This window comes from Capra hircus, chromosome 12, assembly GCF_001704415.2.
Source record: "Capra hircus breed San Clemente chromosome 12, ASM170441v1, whole genome shotgun sequence".
Taxonomy (NCBI): domain Eukaryota; kingdom Metazoa; phylum Chordata; class Mammalia; order Artiodactyla; family Bovidae; genus Capra; species Capra hircus.
The window spans coordinates 67,849,970-67,870,733 of record NC_030819.1 but is presented as its reverse complement, the minus strand read 5'-3'; the positions used below and the strand labels follow the sequence as shown (position 1 = coordinate 67,870,733).

At 40.6% G+C, this 20,764-nt stretch overlaps 1 protein-coding gene across 4 annotated transcripts in view; it reads left to right on the top strand.

The window, feature by feature from the left end:
- The window catches only part of FNDC3A (fibronectin type III domain containing 3A), a 113,592-nt gene continuing 101,235 nt past the window's right edge, over positions 8,408-20,764 (top strand). For 2 of the 4 annotated variants that reach the window (XM_018056725.1, XM_018056722.1), the window contains exon 1: positions 8,992-9,277. The gene's annotated coding sequence lies outside the window, so the exon portion shown is untranslated. Of the gene's footprint in view, positions 8,428-8,991; positions 9,278-9,668; positions 9,989-20,764 lie in introns of those variants that run through there. The other 2 variants (XM_005687454.3, XM_005687453.3) reach the window with 2 other exon arrangements.

Here is a 20,764-nt window from a genome sequence, read left to right as displayed (position 1 = left end):
TGGAGGACACATGATAGAACCACTATATCTTAAGTAAGCATTCCAGGTGATTTTCATTCATGCCAAATTTTAAGAACTACTTCTGTAAAACAGAGTTAACTCTATCAAAAATCACTGAATGGATCTTTTTTATTTTTTGAAAAGAAAATAAGGCTTCCAAAGCTATTTGGGATACAAACGAGGGCAGAAAACAAAGAGAAAATTTCTGAGTAATAAATGAACAAGAATTTGGGAATTGTCCCAAGACGGATTTGGGGGGTGGGTCCCAGAAATTAAAAATCGTGGGGAAGGTTTTTAGCAGAGTGAGGATCCGAGGCAACAGAGTGGCAGAGTGGGATCTGAGGAGAATGATGGCCTGAGAGAAATTTCCCGTGATGAGAATGGCCAGCGTTGCTTTCTATTTTATTCCGTGTTTCCTTTGCTTTTTGGGAAGCAGTTATTTCATCCACACAGGAAAGCATGGGTGGGAAAGTGCAGTGAAGCATGGAAATTGCAATAGGATTGAGAATTTGAAGCAAAATTTGACTCTGACCAACTCCTGTCTTTGGAAATACTGAGGAAGGTTCTGAACTTTCCTACCCTCACCAGGTCACAATCATCCAGGACATCCTAATCATATAGTTAGTAATATTACTTATTTATTGAGCACCGGGCATATACCAGGCATTTTCATGCATCATGCCACTTACTCTTGCAAAGTCGATATTTTATCTTTAGATTACAGGTGAGGAATTGAGGTTCTGAAGGATGACATGTCCAAGATTGATCAATCAGTCAGAAATAGAGCTGAGATTTGGGCCCAGATTTACCTGATTCCAAAGCCTTTCTCAGGCTTCCCAGGTAGCGCCAGGGTAAAAGTACCCACCTGCCAATGCAGGAGACATTAGAAACTTGGGTTTGATCCCTGGGTCGGGAAAATCCCCTGGAGAAGGGCATGGCAACCCACTCCAGTATTCTTGCTTGGAGAATCCCCCATGGACAGAGGTGTCCATAGGGTCAAAAGAGTCAGACATGACTGAAGTGACTTAGCACACTCACGCGCAAGCCTTTATCTCCTCCCCCATGTTACATCACATCCCTCAGAGACAAATGAAGAACTTCAGGCTGCTTTAACTGGTGTACCACCAGATCAACTGCTTTTGCCTCCCTTTCCTCTTCCTGACTTGCAACAGTTCCCTATCCAAAAAGAGGAGCAAATGACAATCAGTGTTCTCTCTGGCTCTGTTCTGAGTTATGACTCCCAGCATTGCTCAGGTTTGATCAGCAAAATGTTCCCACCTCAATCCTTGTCCCAGCTCTCTTCCTCATGAGACTTTCGCTCCAAATTTCCCAAAAGACAAATCTCCACCTGCTGTTTGACCTTTTCATCTCTTTCTTTCATTTCAATGCATTGTACCTTGTTAAGAGCTGTGAAGGGTCTGAGATTTTATGCTCCTTGCAAGCTAATAACTTAGCCTGCTACAGTTTCTTGGATGCTAGCAGAATATCTGAGTCTTCTGGGTGAAAGGACTGTATTACACATGGCATGGGCTTTCTTTGTGGTTCAGCTGGTAAAGAATCAGCCTGTAATGCAGGAGACTTGGGTTTGATCCATGGGTTGGGAACATCCCTTGGAGATGGGAAAGGCTACCCACTCCAGTATTCTGGCCTAGAGAATTCCATGCAATGTACAGTCCATGGGGTTGCAAAGAGTCGGATATGACTGAGTGACTTTCATTTTCACTTTTTCATAGCAAGGAGCACCAGCTTCCTGTTCACAGCATTTCTCATGATGTACTCTACATATAAGTTAAATAAGCAGGGTGACAATATACAGCCTTGACATACTCCTTTTCCTATTTGGAACCAGTCTGTTGTCCCATGTCCAGTTCTAACTGTTGCTTCCCGAACTGCATATAGGTTTCTCAAGAGGCAGGTCAGATGGTCTGGTATTTCCATCTCTTTCAGAATTTTCCACAGTTGATTGTGATCCACACAGTCAAAGGCTTTGGCATAGTCAATAAAGCAGAAATAGATGTTTTTCTGGAACTCTCTTGCTTTTTCCATGATCCAGCAGATGTTGGCCATTTGATCTCTGGTTCCTCTGCCTTTTCTAAAACCAGCTTGAACATCAGGAAGTTCACGGTTCATGTATTGCTGAAGTCTGGCTTGGAGAATTTTGAGCATTACTTTACTAGCGTGTGAGATGAGTGCAATTGTGCGGTAGTTTGAGCATTCTTTGGCATTGCCTTTCTTTGGGATTGGAATGAAAACTGACCTTTTCCAGTCCTGTGGCCACTGCTGAGTTTTCCAAATTTGCTGGCATATTGAGTGCAGCAGTTTCACAGCATCATCTTTTAGGATTTGAAATAGCTCCACTGGAATTCTATCACCTCCACTAGCTTTGTTCATAGTGATGCTTTCTAAGGCCCACTTGACTTCACATTCCAGGATGTCTGGCTCTAGGTGACTGATCACACCATCGTGATTATCTGGGTCTTGAAGATCTTTTTTGTACAGTTCTTCTGTGTATTCTTGCCACCTCTTCTTAATATCTTCTGCTTCTGTTAGGTCCATACCATTTCTGACCTTTATCGAGCCCATTTTTGCATGAAATGTTACCTTGGTATCTCTCATTTTCTTGAAGAGATCTCTAGTCTTTCCCATTCTGTTGTTTTCCTCTATTTCTTTGCATTGATCGCTGAGGAAGGCTTTCTTATCTCTTCTTGCTATTCTTTGGAACTCTACATTCAGATGCTTGTATCTTTCCTTTTCTCCTTTGCTTTTCACTTCTCTTCTTTTCACAGCTATTTGTAAGGGCTCCCCAAACTGCCATTTTGCTTTTTTGCATTTCTTTTCCATGGGGATGGTCTTGATCCCTGTCTCCTGTACAATGTCACGAACCTCTGTCCATAGTTCATCAGGCACTCTATCTATCAGATCTAGTCCCTTAATCTATTTCTCACTTTCACTGTATAGTCATAAGGGATTTGATTTAGGTCATACCTGAATGGTCTAGTGGTTTTCCCTACTTTAGTCAATTTAAGTCTGAATTTGGCAATAAGGAGTTCATGATCTGAGCCACAGTCAGCTCCTGGTCTTGTTTTTGTTGACTGTATAGAGCTTCTGCATCTTTGGCTGCAAAGAATATAATTAATCTGATTTCAGTGTTGACCATCTGGTGATGTCCATGTGTAGAGTCTTCTCTTGTGTTGTTGGAAGAGGGTGTTTGCTATGACCAGTGCATTTTCTTGGAAAAACTCTATTAGACTTTGCCCTGCTTCATCCTGCATTCCAAGGCTAAATTTGCCTGTTATTCCAGGTGTTTCTTGACTTCCTACTTTGGCATTCCAGTCCCCTATAATGAAAAGGACATCTTTTTTGGGTGCTAGTTCTAAAAGATCTTGTAGATCTTCATAGAACCATTCAACTTCAGCTTCTTCAGCATTACTGGTTGGGGCATAGACTTGGATTACTGTGATATTGAATGGTTTGTCTTGGAAACGAACAGAGATCATTCTGTCATTTTTGAGATTGCATCCAAGTACTGCATTTCGGACTCTTTTGTTGACCATGATGGCTATTCCATTTCTTCTGAGGGATTCCTGCCAGCAGTGGTAGATATAATGGTTATCTGAGTTAAATTCACCCATTCCAGTCCATTTTAGTTCCCTGATTCCTAGAATGTCGACGTTCACTCTTGCCATCTCTTGTTTGACCACTTCCAATTTGCCTTGATTCATGGACCTGTCATTCCAGGTTCCTATGCAATATTGCTCTTTACAGCATCGGACCTTGCTTCTATCACCAGTCACATCCACAGCTGGGTATTGTTTTTGCTTTGGCTCCATCCCTTCATTCTTTCTGGAGTTATTTCTCCACTGATCTCCAGTAGCATATTGGGCACCTACTGACCTGGAGAGTTCCTCTTTCAGTATCTTATCATTTTGCCTTTTCATACTGTTCATGGGGTTCTCAAGGCAAGAATACTGAAGTGGTTTGCCATTCTCTTCTCCAGTGTACCACATTCTGTCAGCATATCAGAAAGCAAAGACATCACTTTGCTGAAAAAGGTCTGTGTAGTCAAAGCTATGGCTTTTCCAGCAGTCTTGAATGGATGAGAGATTTGGACGATAAAGAAAGCTGAGCGCCAAAGAACTGACGCTTTTGAACTGTGGTGTTGGAAAAGACTCTTGAGAGTTCCTTGGACCAAAAGGAGATCAAACGAGTCAATTGTAAAGGAAATCAGTCCTGAATATTCTCTGGAAGGACTGATGCTGAAGCTGAAGCTCCAATACTTTGGCCACCTAATGCAAAGAACTAACTTATTGGAAAAGACCCTGCTGCTGGGAAAGATTGAAGGCAGGAGGAGAAGGGGACAACAGAGGATGAGATGGTTGGATGGTATCACTGACTCGATGGACATGAATTTGAACAAGCTCTGGGAGTTGGTGATGGACAGGGAAGCCTGGTGTGCTGCAGTCCATGGGGTCAAAAGAGTCAGGCATGACTGAGTGATTGAACTGAACAGGTAAACCCATTCAACCTTCACTACAGAAGGAGAAGTTATCATATTGGATGGTAAACAAGGTGTGCCTCCTGCTCCAGTGGGAAACACAGTCTCAACCTTCTAAATCTGATATATAAACATGTGGAAAAGATAGTCTAGATCAAAATCGCTGGTGTCTCTGCTTACTAGATGTACTGAAGTATGACAGCTCTGTGAAGAATTGTCTGCCAACGCATACCATATCTCTTTCTACTAATCATACAAAAGTTTCCTCTCTCAGATCTCCTAATTGTGTGATTCAACAACTTTCCAGAATGCCAAAAGGAACCTCAGAGGACAACATTAATTTAAGAAATATTTATTGGGCAGTTATTAAATGCTAGGCACTGTGTAAGCAAAAATAGGCTCAGTCCTTCTCCTCTTGAAGGGAATAATAGACTCATGCAATATATACGCATACCAAATGCTATGTATGTGCGTTCAGTCGTGTCCGACTCTTTGCAACCCCATGACTGTAGCCTGTCAGGCTTGTCTGTCCATGAAATTTTCCCAGCAAGAATACTGGAGTGGGTTGCCATTTCCTTCTGCAACCAAATGCTACAAACTGAGGTAAGTCATAGAGGGAAAAGTACGTTAGTTGTAGAAGGGCTTCATCAACAAGGGGTCTTGAACTTGTCTGGGAAGTTAGAAATGTTTTTTCCATACTCAAGTTAAAAGGGAGAAGAGGGTCATGTGCACAGAGCCTGTGCTGTTGAGACTGCAGCATGTTTGAAAATATAAAAGGTGGTGGGGAAGTCTTCCACACAGGAAGCCAGGGGAGAGTGGTGTCAGATCAGACTAGAAAAGGCAAGACCTCACATGCTCTGTTAGGCCATCTTAAGAATGCTAGTCTTATCTTAGAGCAGGGAGATGCTGTTTAAGGGTTTTATGTGAGAAGAGAAATAGTCTTACTTGCTTTTAGAAAAACTGTTTTAGCTGCAAAGTGGAGAACTGATGGAAGGGCTCAGATCATATGCAGTGAGACCAGATTAGATTGGTGACAACAGGAAAGTAGGCCAATTTGAGAGATTTTGGAGAGAAAATTGCCAGAACTTGGTGTTGCAGTGAATCTAAGGGAAATGTCAGGGGCTGATTACTGCCTGATTTGAACAACTGGATAGATGAGGATAGGGCTTCCCTGACAGCTCATGTAATAAACAATCTGCCCGCAATGCGGGACATCTGGGTTCCATCCCTGAGTCGGGAAGATCCTTTGGAGAAGGGAATGGTTACCCGCTCCAGTATTCTTGCCTGGAGAATCCCATGGACAGAGGAGCCTGGCCAGCTACAGACCATGGGGTCATAAAGAGCCTGACAACTGAGTGACTAAAACGTGCACACACACACATAGATGAGGAGAAAGGAAAACAAGAAGAGTTTATCAACTAAGTTGGTCTAAACTTTGTGACTTTGAGACTTTAAGTGACTGAGTTACTGAAGCAGTTGATTTGGAATTTAGGGTAAGGGTCAGGGCTAGAGACACATACCTGGTAATCGTCAACTTTTGATGGTAACAAGTACGAATGAGCGACTGAACTGAACTGAACTGAAAGTAGCTGGGGTGGGTGATGATGTTCAGACCAAGAGATTATAATGAAAACAGAAAAGAACCCAGACTAAATTGTGAGGTACTCCTATATTTAACAGTTAGGGAGAGGAGAAGGAATCTGTGAGGGAATTAGAGAAATGATACCCAGAAAGGTAGCAGGAATAGGCAAGAGTATAGTGCCAAAGGAAGAACTATTCAAGGAAATAAATGATCCAACTGTTGGGTATTACTCAGAGCTCAAGAAAGATGAGGATTTTAAATAACTTTTATTGATAAGGAAAATGAAGCACTGAGAAGTGACTTGTTCAAAGTCAGTGTAACTTAGTGTTGCTCTCTGGATTCCCAAAGAATTCATACTGGTGGCCATGCTAGGGTTATTTATGTGTGTGATTCATTCTCTCCACAGAACATAAATTCCCCAGTCCTCACTTGACTCAACCTTATAGCATCGTATATTGTTGACTAATCTATGTCTACTTCGATGGTATTCTGAATTACGTCTTCAGTTCAGTTCAGTTCAGTTCAATCGCTCAGTCGTATCTGACTCCTTGCGACCCCATGAATCGCAGCACGCCAGACCTCCCTGTCCACCACCAACTCCCAGAGTTCACTCAGACACACGTCCATCTAGTCAGTGATGCCATCCAGCCATCTCATCCTCTTGTCGTCCCCTTCTCCTCCTGCCCCCAATCCCTCCCAGCATCAGTCTTTTCCAATGAGTCAACTCTTCGCATGAGGTGGCCAAAGTACTGGAGTTTCAGCCTGAGCATTATTCCTTCCAAAGAAATCCCAAGGCTGATCTCCTTCAGAATGGACTGATTGGATTTCCTTGCAGTCCAAGGGACTCTCAAGAATCTTCTCCAACACCACAGTTCAAAAACATCAATTCTTCAGCACTCAGCCTTCTTCACAGTCCAACTCTCACATCCATACATGACCACTGGAAAAACCATAGCCTTGACTAGACGGACCTTAGTCGGCAAAGTAATGTCTCTGCTTTTGAATATGCTATCTAGGTTGGTCAAAACTTTTCTTCCAAGGAGTAAGCGTCTTTTAATTTCATGGCTGCAATCACCATCTGCAGTGATTTTGGAGCCCCCAAAAATAAAGTCTGACACTGTTTCCACTGTTTCCCCATCTATTTCCCATGAAGTGATGGGACCGGATGCCATGTCTTAGTCTCCTCCAAAATAGCTTTTCTTTCTTGTTGTGCCTATACATGTAGGCATGCCCCAAATATAATTTTTAATAATATAGTTTTTTTAATGACATTTTTCCCCCTCACCCCCACACCAATGGCAAAGGAATTAAATCTTGAGGGATAGATTACAAGATTCTGTCTTTTTAAAAAGCTCCTGAATAGGAAGCTTTGGAAATTACTTAGAGTTGGCTTTGGAAACCACTAGCTTAGTCTCAGACCAAATAGAGCTAGGGAAGCAATATGGAGAAGCCACCCAACTCACCCACGCTCTGATAAGTCCTATTTTAAAACATACAGTTATGCTTCAGTTATTCAGAGATCAGCTTTCCAGCAATTGTCTGGAAGAGGACCAAATCTGAAAGTTAAGAAAAGGAAACACCTCTCTCTCTTGCAAGAAAAGAACTTTAGAGAGTGAACAACAATGAAAATATCTCAAGATACCACTTGATATAGAGTCACTGTCCTATTTACTGATGGGAAGAAGAGGAAGAAACCAAATCTCTCATTGGCTGATTGTGGGTATAAACACCTCATCAATCATTACCTGGAGCTATAGAGATAAAGCACAGAAGAAAGGAGAAAAGAGTAAAAAAATAAACAGTAAAGTAGAAAGGATGAGAGGAAGGATCTGAGTGGTTCAAGAGGCAGGTGAGAAGAGGAGAAGCAGTAACAGATATTAGAAAAGGTAATGAGAACATTCCAAAGAGAAGAAAAAAGAGATCACCTAAGAGACCCTATATACCTCAGCAATCCTTTGGGACTTTAGGTTATGGCCAAGGTATGGCATCTGATGGCCAGTCATCAACAAAGGATTTCATTAACCATTGTATCCCTTAAGGTAGGGAATAAATACATTTTCAGAGAATTCCTGTTAAAAGGTGGAGGAAAAAAGCACTGCTATTTTTGAAAGGCAGCACAATTAATAAACCGAAATAAAGCCAGACAAAGAAGCCTGGTTACATCGCCATTGTTTCTGAAGGGTCAGTTCCTGGGTTAGACTCCCTGTCCCAAGGACTACCCCTAGAACCCGCAAAAGGAAGCAGCCCAGGGCAGCCCTCAGGCATTATTGCAGCGCCCCCAGTCGCTGGAGGTTCAGGGAAATCTCGGCTGCGTTCCGTTCCAGGTCTTCGGGCTGTTGCACAAATTAAGGTAATGGGATTCCATGCGATTTGACTGGGGAAGAGGGCAAAAAACTAACCCCCACATTTTCAACTGGAGTAAATATCTAAGTGTTTTTGCTTGCTGAGGAGATCCCGGGCACTAAAGCGTTTGGAATTGAAAACATCCAAGCCCACTTCGGTTGGCTTCCTGTTCCTTGGGGGAGTGTCTTTAAAAGCACCTGCCGGCATCAAGTTTTGTGCTTTCGGAAAGAGGCAGACCCGGTGCTCCTCACAAGGAGTCTTTTAGAGTTTGGACTGAGAAATTGTGTGAGTGGTCCCAGGAACGTCCATTATTAACTCATTTCCCTAGTGTCACCAGCAGCCTGGCCGCCGCGGCGGCTACGACGACTCGGGCGCAGTCGGGCCTCGGGAGAGAGCCCGGAGCCCGAGAGGGCGGTGGGCGTCCCGGGTTGCGGCGAGGTGGGGCTACTCGGCCGCCCGGCGCTCCGAGGAAAGACCCGCCGGGCGGCGGGCGCGGGCGCGGGGCGGGGACGCGGGGTCCGGGCCGGCCGGGGGCGCCGTCGGCGGGGCTCGCGCAGCCGCACTCGGCGAGCCGAGTCCGGGCTCCTCCTCCCGGCTCCGTAGTAAGCATGGCGGCGGCGGCGTTCGCGGTCCCTCGGGTGAAACAGAAAGCGGGAGCTACGCGGAGAGGGAGCGAGGAGCGGGGCTGAGGCGGCGCCGTCACTGCCGGGAAACCACCCCAACAGTCAGTGCGCCGGCGGCTGCGGCGGCCCCGAGAGCTGGCCCTGCCGCTGAGGTGGAGCGAGGACGATCAGGAACCCGAAGAAGAGGCACCGGGGTAGCCGCCTTCCTCCGCCTCAGAGCGGCGTGACTCGGAGGTGAGAGCGCGGGCGCTCCCTTCGGGAAAGGCGGGCGAGACTGAGGCGTCCCGGTCCCGTCGCGCCCCGGGGCAGGCGTCACGGAAACCGTTAGGCTGAGTGTGAAGGGCCGGGGCTCCGAGCGGGGGTTCGGGCCCGTCGAGGGGCGCGGCCCACCCCGTCCTGGGGGCGCGCGCTCTGCCGAGCGGGGGGACTGGGCCGCGGGCGGGACGCATCCGCTTGTCGGGCACCTGCCGGGCCCGAGTCTCTCCGGGAGGCGCTCGCGGGGGCGCGGCCACGGCCCCGCCACCAGCCCGCGGAGGCGGCGCGGGGGCGCGGGCGGTCCTCCCTCCGCACCCCCCTGGCCGGCGGCCCGCGGCGAGCAGCGCCGCTCCTGGCGGCGCGGGGGTCGAGTGCCGGAGCCCTCCCGGAGAGGATCGCCGAGCGTCCGCAGCGCCCGGGCTTGTGGCCGCCCGGCGGCCGCCGAACTTGAACGCCTCTCTCAAGAGACTGTCCCCCCGCGCCTGTTGGGGTTCAAACCTCGAAAACCCGGCCCGGTGTGTTTGATCTTGTTTGGCTGGTGCCGGTACCTGGCCGTTCCTCAGCGGGCTGAGTTAACCACCTGTTCAGTCGCGGGGGGGAGGGTTGGACTCCAGGCTGCAGTCCTCGCCCTGTTAAACAACCTGGATCTTTGAACTTTTGACACGGCGGTGGAAGGACGTCATGTGTTAGGTAAAGGAAAATGAACTCATAATTTAGCCGTAAAATCGCGAGCAGAAAAGCGGTTATTTTAATTAATATTTGTTAGTCTTTCTTTTATTAAATTGTTAGCGTTAAAAAAAAAACAACCTTGGGTTGTTTTTTTTTGTAGGGGTAGGGGGTGGATAGTGGGGGTGTTAGGAATCGTAAATTCGGGATTTTCTTTTGTGAAATTTCATATAAGTTCCTTTGGACACCTTTGCGTCTGAGCATCTATTAACTAAGAATATCAGGCTGACAGGATTTTTTTTTTTTTTAATGTAAAGCTCATGTGCATGTAGGTTTGTGGACTCGAAATTGAGCGGCAAAACGATTTTGCTTCTTCCCGTGTTTTTAGTTCTAGAAAGCAAAATTGGTATTTTTCTGTACTATAAGAATGAAAAGTTGAACTGTTACTATAATATTTTATCACCATGATAGTACCAGCACTAGTGCTAAACATATGCCACCCAGGAGTTGGAGCCATATGTTAGGCAGAAACTAATTGAGTCTTATGGCTATGAGCTTGTATTTGGATAAATATTTAGTTTTTGTGTATTTGCTAAATCTGTAGTTCTTGCCATCCTGTAAGCTTTTAAATCACCTAAAAATAGTCCAGAGAAATGAGTCTCCTGCCTTTTTGATATTTTCTCGGTTGATTTGATTTTGCTCAAGTAATGAGATAAAAGTGCACACTGAGACAGATGGTGGACTTAAAACAGTGATAAAAGGGGTTGGTTGTAACACATCTTCTATAATGTAGTGCCTAAAATTTTGCTTTCAGCTTCTTAACCCACTGATAATTCTTGCCATCACCGCTTATACCAGTTAGTGGGAACAGAGGATACTGACTTGACGGAAAAAAATTTGTTAAAATTTTTATAAATAATTTTGTTTCTGAACTTTAGCACTATCATAGTAAATTATATGAAATTTTCTTTTTTCCTTTCAGAGAACCTCTCTCAGTTTTCTTGGGTAGGTTCACTGAAAATTTTATCTCAGGCTGGCTGCTTTTAACCACCTGTATGCTTCTGAATGAACTCCCTCTTTTTTCCATTTTTGTCTGAACCTTCAAAAGTCATTGACTGTTTAGGAAAAATTAACTGCTAGTTAACATTGGTTTCAATCAAACATAGGAGTAATTTACTTCTCCTAAATTAATGATATGCATTCAAAAAAACAGATTTAGAATTACCTTTTGATGTCGTCTGTGTCATCACTTTCCCCCTTTATATGAGTAACTGAAAGCTGATTTATTTTCTCTTGCATTTAATAATTATGTTCTAATTTTTTAAGTTCTATGGTATACTATTGAACATATTTTACTACTGACTAAGAAAAAATTTCTTCCTCTTCTCTGACCAGCCAGGCAGAGGTCAGGATTTAGAGGCTACAAAACCCAGGAAAGAACAGGGATGCATGATTAATATTCTCATCATCTTTTGTAGCTTTACTTGGGTGAAGAGCATTTAGTTTATAATTTTAGTTTAGATTGATGGTTAATAGTTATGTCTGTTTAAAAAATATTGGTCTATTTTAATATGTATATACCCAAGGCTTGTGCATCTATTTTGCCTGTATTTTTAAAATACAGTTTGATGAGATAACCTAAAGGTTTTTTTTTTTTAATGTTCTTGGGGCATTTTTCTATGAAAATGAGTCTAGGTGATGTCTTTGAGAATGATGTAGGGCTATGCATATGATTTCCAGTTTTATTAGCCAGGTGATCAAAAGATAAATGATTGCTTTTTTCCCCCGAGCAGTCTCTAGCAGATTTCGAATAAATTCACAATATTGTAAATCCAAAGGTTTAGAATGCTCTGCCTGCAATTCCACTGAGTCTTTTTCAGTGCTTCTGTTTATCACATTGCAAAAAGAAAAAGAAAAATGGCCCCTGTGGATATCAGTGTCGAGAGCTGCTTGCTTAAAAGAAATGAATGACCAATAATGGTGAAAGACAATTTTTTTTTAACCTGTTTTGGGAGCTTTTACTATTTTCTTAATATTTTGGCCTCATTTTATTTCAGAGTGTTATGCTGTGGCCTCTTTATCCCTTGATCTTATCTCCATCCTCCCACTGTGGTAGTTTCGCTTACCTTTCACATATACTTTATAAGTTTGTGGTGTAATCTATGGTCTTACATCAAGTTCCTTTGTACGTGTCTTCCTTTGATATTTCCAATCACTTATCATCCATTACCAGGCCTCGGGCTTTTTTTTTCTCAAGATAGAGAGTTGAATGTGTCATCTCTGGAGAGATGACATGCTCAGAGGATGGTGAGCTATTAGAGTGGGGATACAAAAGCAATGGGATGTGTTTCCTTCCTTCAAGTAGTTTACAGACTAGTTGGGGATACTAGACTAACACACAAGAAATCCTTAACAAAAAATACAAGATGGCCTTATTAAATTATGTGGCAAGAACTGGAATTTAAAGGAAAGTGAGGCTACTGAGGGCAGGAATGATCCTGGAAGGCATTCAGAAGAAGTCAGACTTGAATCTTAGAAAGGATTTCGGGATCAAGCAAAAGGAAGGACATTCAAGGAGACCAGTCTGAGAGGGTAAGTATCAGGAGGAAGAAGAAAAGAAGGTTCAAGTCAAGATTTTGGCTAAAAGCGCCATGACATGGTCAAGAAAGGAATAGGCAGGGCTGGACAGGACAGTTTGCCTGTGTCATTGTGAAGCCATCACTGGAAGAATGCTGCATCTACCTTGACATATTAATAACTTAAGCTTTATGTTTGAGGAATAGCTTGTATATTTTATATGTGTGTGTTTATTATAGCTTAGATCAGGGATCAGCGGACTTTCTGTAGAGTGCCAGATAGCTAATACTTTAGGCCTTGTGGGCCACTTATAGTCTCTGTTGAATATCCTTTTTTATTTGTTTTCTTCCAATCGCAGAATTTGACCTGCGGGCCTACTTTGCTGACTGTTGGCTAATAATTGGCTAGTTAATTGTCCATATAGCACATAATGTGAGCTGCCTTACATCATTTGCCTACATGGTTGTTTTGTGTGTTTTGAGTATCATTTATGTTTTTCCATATGTTAAAATAAAAATAAAGAGAACAGGCAGAAATAACTTCTATTGTAATTGTTATTTTGTGACCAGACTTCTAGCAACTGCCTAGACTGAGTTTCAGAACTAGGAAGTGAAAGAAGAAAAGCCTTTGAGCTAGTTCCTTAGAGCAGTGAAAATAGCTACTCCAGGGCTTGATTTAGAATCTGTATAAGGTTAAGTATATCAACTGCCTATTCAGGTTGTACATTTTTTAAACTACAGCTGTCATTGTAGAAGCCTTGGGTGGGATGCTGGTGGCCTGTGACAACTGGGGAACATGCAGCAGGAAGCAGTATCTGTAAAAGTAGTTGAGGAGTTAGTAAAGAGAAGAGCAGTTGCAACGTCCCTCAGTAACTCCGACAGTCACATAATTGACATTCACATTGATGAGCTTGAGTCATCAAGAAAAGATTGTATCACATGTAGATTGAGGCAGAGAAAAAAGACCTAGAAATCTCTTTTAAAATATTTTCATTGTGATTGTTTAAAGATAAGTTACAGTGATTTAAAGGGTAAGTATCAGTTGTTTTGAAAATTCCTCTACATGAAATATCTTTTGAAGTTTCTAAATTTATAGGTGTGTGTTTCGGCAGTTCTGTTTCCTTCAGCACATTGTGTTTCATGTACCATTACCAGATAAATAGTGGTGCTTCAGGTTATGGTTGCATGAATAAAATTGGCTAGGGTTACTCTGTATTTTGTCTTACCAAGAAAGTAAGAATATATCATGAGAAGTTTATTTGAATCGGGTAGGTATTAGTGAATACATTCTGTATGTCAGAGATAGCATTGGGTGTTGGGAAAAGTAAAGATATATAAGATGGAGAGCTGTCTGGGTAAAATCAATAGAGTTTCTTTTTTCCCTGTTAAAGACATTGAAAGCAGACAAACCAACAAAACCCCCAAACTGAAGTTAACTCTTGCCCTTTTACTTGTACTAGCATTTTCCATACTTTGTGTATGTGTTTACTGTTTTCAGTTTTAAGGCATTATAGACCTTTTGAACTAAATTTCAATCCTTCATGAATTGCTACATAATAAAAGTTCAGCTTTTTAAATTTCGCTTTAAGGAGAAATTAACAATTCACTCTGCCACCCCACTTTTGTCAGTATTTGAAACAGCTTCATTATTCCAGCTGTTTCCGTTTCCTAGATAGGAGATAAAAAGTACTTTGGATTTTAGTTCCAACTTTACCCTTATTAGCCATATGATTTCAGATTATGTGTTTTATTTTTCAGTCTTGGGTTCCCAATTCTTAAAATGGAGAGTAATATATATCCTATTATCCCCACAGAAATATCGTGAGCACCCAAAGAGATGTTGGAAACCATGATGGTATTAATGTACCATATGTTTTTACATTGCAAGCAATGCAACCTTTTCTTAGTAATACCAGAAATGAGTTCAAGCTTTATCCTCCAAAGTTCTGTAAATAATAGTATTCCAGTAAACATTTAGTTTACTCAAAACTTTTAACTGCCTTCTTGGCAAAGAGAGTGCACATTTTAAAAGCTTTCTTTCCATTGTTATTAATCTTTCATTTTCCCTATCCAATGCCTGTGTTCCTCTTTGCAGGAGAATACTGATCTATTCCAAGGAAATTCAGCTAGTCTTTCCACAGTGGGATAGAAATATGCAAAAGTGAATTCCTTATGTGTTTTTTTTTTTTTCAAGTAGATGACTATTTCTGTATATATAGTAATAAGATCCACTTGAACTCTGACTGGAAAGTTGATTATATTTTTTAAATCCCATATAGACTGCCAGATATGTGGTGGTACTCTCATTTATAGATGAAGCTATTCTGATTGACTTCTATCTCTTCCTGCCTCACTTCTTGAGATTGCTTATGTGCTAGTTGTTAGAAATACAAAGTAAGTATGATATGTGCTTTGAAATAAACCTCGGTGTAAAAGATCTCTGCATTTGATAGATTGTTAATCAGACTCTATCAAAAATGTCTGAAAGTTACCGTGTTCTGCTTTCCTTCTTTAGAATCCACATTTTAACATATATTTGAACAGAACAATTTAAACAATTTAAGTGATTTCTTAGTGAAATCCAATTCCCTAGTGAGGAGGAAAAAAAATCTGCCTACTTCTCTGGCAGTTCTAAACAGATGTTTAAGTACATTTTAAAGCACAGTTAAGACATTTCTTTAAAAAGTAATTATATGCTTTCTTTGCAGGAATAGATGTCAAATACAACTGTGTACTTTTGTTGAGATCTAGCTTGAAGGGAGTAATGATTTCATTTACTTCAAAATCCATTTGTCTTTAGATTGGCGTAAATGAAAATAAAAGTGAAGATGTAATTTTTTGTGATTTTATTATGTTTTCATTCTCTAAATTTTTTGGTTGGCTTGTGATAGCCATTCTTTTTTGTTTTCCAAAGTTTTTTTTTAATTAGAGCATAGTTGATTGACAATGCTATGTTAGTTTCGGGTGTACAGCAGAGAGATCAATTATACATGGATCTATTCTTTTTCAAATTCTTTTCTCATTTATGTTGTTACAGAGTATTGAGCAGTGTTCCCTTGTTGTACAGTAGGTCCTTGGTGTTTATCTATTTTATATATAGCGGTGTATACATGTCAATCCCAAACTTCCGTTGTATCTCTCCCTCCCATCCTTCCCCTCGGTAACGATAAATTCATTCTCTTAAGTCTGTGAGTCTTTCTTGTGACAGCCATTCTCAATCACAGTTTCATTCTTAGACTTAATTTTTTTATGTAATATTTTCATTTGCAATATATATTTTCGCTTACATTTTAGTTAGTAGTTTATGAAATATATTTTTGTTTCTTCTGTATTAGGACTAGCTCTTGCCAATACTTCAGATCATTATTCTTCAAATGCCATAGTGTGCTAGAATCATATTTTTTTTTATCAATTACTTGAACCTGACCAAAATTGGTCTAATGTGTGTGACAGAGTAGACTTTGGGTAGAATGTGTGGGCAGCTGTCCCTCTAGTTCATCTTTAGGCTGCTTCCAGACTATTCCTTCAGAAATACAAATTTATTTAAATCATTGCTCAGTTTTAGAAATTAAACTACACTACAGTTCCTGCTGTGTCAATTATAAAGTATTCTGTCTTTATCTTAAGAGTTTGTACTCTGATGATATCCTGTGGCTGGGCTTCTCGGGTGGCTCAGTGGTAAAGAATCTGCCTGCAATGCAGGAGATGCAGGTTTGGTCCCTGGGTCGGGAAGATCTCCTGGAGAAGGAAATGGCTACCCACTCTAGTGTTCTTGCCTGGGAAATCCCATGAACAGAGGAGCCTGGCCGATTACAGTCCATGAGGTCTCAAAGAGTCGGACATGACTTAGCAACAAAACAACAACAAATTCTTTGACTATATCCATTTCCCACCACTTGCCAACTTTGTAGTATAAACAGCATGTATTTTACGTTAGGCAGGTATAGGTTTCTTTGTTGACTTCTTCCTTTACTGGCTGTTATGAACATGAACATGTTACTTTACCTTAGTTTCCTTACTTTAAAGAGGGGTAATACAGGGATCTGTCTCCTAGAATTAGCTGTTACAGGGATTTAAAAAGAGCCTATTTAACATGGCAAGTAAAATACTTGCCGTGGGATACTTATATCTAGATCTTTGATAGGCATTTCTAATCGTTGTTAGGTATCCAAATTCTTGTTTTCACCATTCACTTATATATCTATCATTTGTTAAAAAGCTTAAATATTCTGGATACTTAGAATATGAATGTCACAGAAATCAACATTGTATTCCTTTTGTGTAGCAATTCACACAGTTGGATAAGACAGAAAGGCATATAAAAATATTTTTAAATGAAAAGTAAATAACATACCTCTTCTTTTATCTCTCTTCTCTTGTGTGAATCCTTTCTGTAGTTTAGTACTGAACTGCCGTATGTTTCCACAGTATGCTCAGAATATCATGATTGTGTACATAACATCCTGTAGCATATATATATATGTGTGTATATATGTTTTAACTTGACTGTCTCACCTGTTAGACTGAACTCTGTGAGTTTGAAGAGTACTTCACAGGTTGGCAGTTTTGTTTTGTTTTGTTTTCTGTAAAGGAGCAGATAGTAAGTATTTTAGGCTTTGTGGCCGTATGAACTCTGTTGCAACTACTTAACTGTGGTTTAGGAGCCTTACAAATAGCCATAGATAAATTATAAATATTGGGTATAACTGCATTCCAATAAAAGCTGGCAGGAGGCCAGATTCAGTGCACAGGTCTTAGTTTGCTGACCCCTGTAATGCTGCATACCTTTTGGCTGGCAAATGTAGGGCACTCAGTAAATGGTGACAATTATTTATGTATTAAATGCTTTCTGTATTCTGTACACTGTTGTAAACAACTTTATATATATTAGTTTACTTAATCCTTAAAACAACTCTTTGAGGTAGATATTATGCTCATCATTTTTCAATGAAGAAACTGAAGCACAAAGAAGTTAAATAACTTGCTTAAAATCATATAACTAGTTAGTGAAAGATTTGGGATTTGAACCCAGGCATCTGACTCCAGAGCCTAGCTTTGAATCATACCAGTTCTGATACGTAGAATTCCAGGAGTGTAATATTGATTCAGTATTAGGAAATATATTAATGTAGTTCACTATATTAATAGGTTAATGGAGGAAAGTGTATGTTTCTCTCTTTGATGTTAAAAAAAGAAATCATTTTCTAAAATTTGGTTATCCCTGACAACTTTTTATCAACCAAAAATAATATTGTAAAGAGACTACCAGAAACCTGTATTAAATGTCATAGTGAACTATTAGAAGTATTTTCATTAAAAGAAGGGAACATTGGTCAAAGTAGCCAGTACATTAAGAAACAAGAAAAATAACCTCTAAATAATGGGGAAGAGGAGTGAGGTGGAATATATTATAGTTACTATTTGCAGTTGATACAATTATCTACTTAGAAAATGTAAGACAGGCAATAGAAAATTATTTAAATCAAAAAGAGATTTCAGTAAACCAAGTGGCTATCAGATAAACTTAGAAGATTCATTAGCTTTCTTATAAACCAGTAATAACCAACTGTGAAAAACAGTAAGAAAAGTAGAAGCCTAAATTATAAAATACTTAAGAAATTTTTAGTAATATGTTGCACCATCTGAAGAAAAAAAGTACAAGATCTTAAACTAATAGAATAATAGTATATTCCTGACTGTGAGAACTTAATTACCAAGTTAATCAGTAAAGACAGTGTAATCCTAATTAGAAATCCAACAGAATTTTTAAAATGGGATTTGACCAACTGATGTTTCAAGTTTTGAGAAAGTGCACCAGTCTTTTGGACTCTGTGGGAGAGGGAGAGGGTGCAATGATTTGGGAGAATGGCATTGAAACATTTATAATATCACATGAAACGAATTGCCAGTCCAGGTTCGATGCATGATACTGGATGCTTGGGACTGGTGCACTGGGACGACCCAGAGGGATGGTACGGGGAGGGAAGTGGGAGAGGGGTTCAGGATGGGGAACACGTGTACACCTGTGGCAGATTCATGTTGATGTATGGCAAAACCAATACAGTATTGTAAAGTAATTAACCTCCAATTAAAATAAATTTATATTTTTAAAAAAGTGCACCAGAATGAACAGATACGTTTCAATGTGAAGCATAACAAAAGGGAATTTGCCTTTTGTTTTCAAAGATAAAAAAACATACCGTAAAATTATAATTATTAATAAGAGTTTGGAGTAGGAATGAGCATGTTGATCAAAGGAACAGAATAAGGAATTCAGGAGGAGCTCCATGGTTACAGAAGAATTTATTATATGATAAACAAGTGAGTAATGGAAGAGCTAGTCTATAAATGATGCCAGACAATTGGCTGTTCTGTTGAGGTAAAGATAATTTAAGTACTCACTTTATGGCACTCTCAAAACTAAGTTCCAGTTGGACTAAATACATTCAGTAAGTAAAAAATAAAATGGCAAAAATTTTGGAAGAAATTAATTTTTAAAAAATTTCAGGGCAGTGAAAGCCATTTCAAATGAGATGTCAAACTTAAATGGCATTAAAAAAGACAAGCATGGTGGCTTGGGCTAAAATATTTGACATGTAATAGACAGAGTAATATTCAAGGTATATAAGGTGTGCCTACAAATCAACCTGGTAGAAAATGAGAAAGGATATAAGTAGGAAATTCATAGAAGTAGAAATATAGCCTATACAGTTTTGAAGAGATACTCAAACACACCAATAATAAGAGAAATTCAAAACATCGATGAGATAAGATGTTTTTAAATCTTTGTTAATTGGCAAAAATTGGAAAACCTCAGCTAAGTATCAGATTGGAAAGTAGCCACTCAAACTGTTGAATTTTGAGTATGAACAGTTTTATCTTTTTAGGGTAGAAGTTTAGCTATATCTATCAATTTTGAAGGCTTCCCTGATGGCTCAGAGGTTAAAGCGTCTGCTGCAATGCGGGAGACCTGGGTTCGATCCCTGGGTTGGGAAGATCCCCTGGAGAAGGAAATGGCACCCCACTCCAGTATTCTTGCCTGGAGAATCCTATGGACGGAGGAGCCTGGTGGGCTACAGTCCATGGGGTCGCAAAGAGTCAGACATGACTGAGCAGAAAGTGTGTACTTCTAAACCAAAAGTTTCATTTCTGTGTATCTATAATACAGAAATAATATCATAGCTTCATAGAGAATATTACATGATTTTTCCTTGAAGAAAGGGAAATACATGAAGAAAGATGAAAGCATGTTGTGCTCATCATTGGAATTATAGTGTACCCTCCTGGTAGAATATTAGACAGTCATGAAAAAGGATGAAGTAGATACAGATATACTTCTTTAGAAAACTCTTAAGACATTTTACATGAAAAAGCAAGACACTCACCAGTCTACACAGTTATATTTAAACCACTCCCCTAAACCTCATACAGGCTTCCCAGGTAGTTCAGCAGTAAAGAATCTGCCTGGCAAGCAGGAGACACTGGTGCACAGGCTTCAGTAGTTGCGGTTCCCAGACTCTAAACCGCAGCCCCAGTAGTTACGAAACGTGAGCTTAGTTGCTCCGTGGCATGTGGTATCTTTCCAGACCAGGGATCGAACCTGTGTCTCCTGCATTGGTGGGTGAATTCCTTACCGCTGAGCACCAGCGAAGCCCTGGCTGTGTCAGGTCTTAGTTGCATCTTGCAGGATCTTTACTTGTGGTGCACAGACTCTCTAGTTGCCATGTATAGGCTCAGTTCCCTGCCACATGTGGGATCTTAGTTCCCTGACCAGGGATTGAACTTGCAACCTCTGCGTTGCAAGGTGGATTCTCGACCACTGGACCACCAAGGAAGTCCCAAATTACACATATTTTTAAGAGTCACTCTTCTGGAGTACCATTAACATCAAACAGGGTAATTGAATTAATTATAATTAGTCTTAGGAAAAATATAATCTAACATCATGTACTTATTGCCAAATCTGTGAAATGTTTGTTTTGGGGTGCTGGTAAGAAATAATAAGATGATTTTGCATAGTGGTTTCTGTGACTTTCATCTCGGTAAGTTTCACTGCAGGGGGATTTTAAAATGCTCCCCCTCCTCTTTTTTAATCTAATGTAGTCAAGTTTAGAAAGTAAAAAATTGAGACATTTGAAAAAAAATAGGATCTAAATTGGAAAAGTACATTTTAGGATATCAGTTCATAAGATGAATTAGTAATTTGGATAAAAGTCCAAGTTCA